The sequence below is a fragment of the Filicampus tigris genome, chromosome 18, assembly GCF_054856515.1.
Source record: "Filicampus tigris isolate MCC_2025a chromosome 18, RoL_Ftig_1.0, whole genome shotgun sequence".
NCBI lineage: Eukaryota > Metazoa > Chordata > Actinopteri > Syngnathiformes > Syngnathidae > Filicampus > Filicampus tigris.
Genome location: NC_141234.1, coordinates 15,805,977 through 15,808,476, shown reverse-complemented (window position 1 = coordinate 15,808,476; position 2,500 = coordinate 15,805,977).

Sequence of the window (2,500 nt, the reverse complement as noted above, 5' to 3'; positions counted from 1 at the left end):
CCGCGGAGTCCGATTGAGCGCCGCCCGGGTCGGGCGGGCCCGCTCCGTTGAGCGCACGGAGGTTGAGATAGAAAATATTGCAACACGCGGAGCTCCAGGCGGGGGGGCCATCGCCCGGCCCGCGGAGTCCGATTGAACACCCCCCAGGTCGGGCGGGCTCGCTCTGTTGAGCGCACGGAGGTTGACATAGAAAATATTGCAACACGCGGAGCTCCAGGCGGGGGGGGCCCTCGCCCGGCCCGCGGAGTCCGATTGAACACCCCCCAGGTCGGGCGGGCTCGCTCTGTTGAGCGCACGGAGGTTGAGATAGAAAATATTGCAACACGCGGAGCTCCAGGCGGGGGGGGCCCTCGCCCGGCCCGCGGAGTCCGATTGAACACCCCCCAGGTCGGGCGGGCTCGCTCTGTTGAGCGCATGGAGGTTGAGATAGAAAATATTGCAACACGCGGAGCTCCAGGCGGGGGGGCCCTCGGCCGGCCCGCGGGGTCCGATTGAACACCCCCCAGGTCGGGCAGGCTCGCTCTGTTGAGCGCATGGAGGTTGACATAGAAAATAATCCAACACGCGGAGCTCCAGGCGGGGGGGCCCTCGCCCGGCCCGCGGAGTCCGATTGAACACCCCCCAGGTCGGGCAGGCTCGCTCTGTTGAGCGCATGGAGGTTGACATAGAAAATAATCCAACACGTGGAGCTCCAGGCGGGGGGGCCCTCGCCCGGCCCGCGGAGTCCGATTGAACACCCCCCAGGTCGGGCAGGCTCGCTCTGTTGAGCGCATGGAGGTTGACATAGAAAATAATCCAACACGTGGAGCTCCAGGCGGGGGGGCCCTCGCCCGGCCCGCGGAGTCCGATTGAACACCCCCCAGGTCGGGCAGGCTCGCTCTGTTGAGCGCATGGAGGTTGACATAGAAAATAATCCAACACGTGGAGCTCCAGGCGGGGGGGCCCTCGCCCGGCCCGCGGAGTCCGATTGAACACCCCCCAGGTCGGGCAGGCTCGCTCTGTTGAGCGCATGGAGGTTGACATAGAAAATAATCCAACACGTGGAGCTCCAGGCGGGGGGGCCCTCGCCCGGCCCGCGGAGTCCGATTGAACACCCCCCAGGTCGGGCAGGCTCGCTCTGTTGAGCGCATGGAGGTTGACATAGAAAATAATCCAACACGTGGAGCTCCAGGCGGGGGGGCCCTCGCCCGGCCCGCGGAGTCCGATTGAACACCCCCCAGGTCGGGCAGGCTCGCTCTGTTGAGCGCATGGAGGTTGACATAGAAAATAATCCAACACGTGGAGCTCCAGGCGGGGGGGCCCTCTCCCCCCCCGGTGAGTCCGCTCACAGTGCCCCTATGTCGGGCAGGCTCATTGCATTGTGCGCATGGAGGTTGACTTAGAAAATATTTGAGAGTGACATGAGCTCCAGGCAGACACCGACTCATCGCCCGTGGGGTGTCCGACGAGCCCTCACCAATCTTGGATTAATGTTTGGCGAGGCTCCCCTGATCAGCTCTGGAGGTGGCAAGTTCTGAAAAAGTGGTTTCTGAAAATGTGCCCCTTGTATTTTGTGAAACCAGGGGTAACCTAGCGAGTAGGCAAACTCATCCCCTGACTGGGGGGATCAACTTTTACCTACTACAGCGCCCCTAATGGCCAAAAGTGGTACTGCTCCCCCTGGTAGCCTAACCCATTGAAATGAATGGGAAAAATTAATTTAGGCTACCAGGGCTTTGGGCTACCAGGGCTTTGGGCTACCAGGGCTATTGGCTACCAGGGCTTTTTGCTACCAGGGCTGTGGGCTACCAGGGCTTTGGGCTACCAGGGCTGAGGGCTACCAGGGCTATTATAGGCGGCCACCACTGCACTAGTGGCAGCCCGGGGAAGGTGCCTGTTGCTCGGATATGCTTTTACGCACGTCGGCCTCTGCGCCCTGGAGCTTTTTTATGCCAGCAGGGCTACGTTAGGCGGCCACCACTGCGCTTGTGGCTGCCCGGGGAAGGTGCCCGTTGCTCGGATATGATTTTACGCACGTCGGCCTCTCCGCCCTGGAGCTTTTTTATGCCAGCAGGGCTATGTTAGGCGGCCACCACTGCGCTTGTGGCTGCCCGGGGAAGGTGCCTTTTGCTCGGATATGCTTTTACGCACGTCGGCCTCTGCGCCCTGGAGCTTTTTGATGCCACCAGGGCTACGTTAGGCGGCCACCACTGCGCTTGTGGCTGCCCGGGGAAGGTGCCCGTTGCTCGGATATGATTTTACGCACGTCGGCCTCTCCGCCCTGGAGCTTTTTTATGCTACCAGGGCTATTATAGGCGGCCACCACTGCACTAGTGGCGGCCCGGGGAAGGTGCCTGTTGCTCGGATATGCTTTTACGCACGTCGGCCTCTGCGCCCTGGAGCTTTTTTATGCCAGCAGGGCTACGTTAGGCGGCCACCACTGCGCTTGTGGCTGCCCGGGGAAGGTGCCCGTTGCTCGGATATGATTTTACGCACGTCGGCCTCTCCGCCCTGGAGCTTT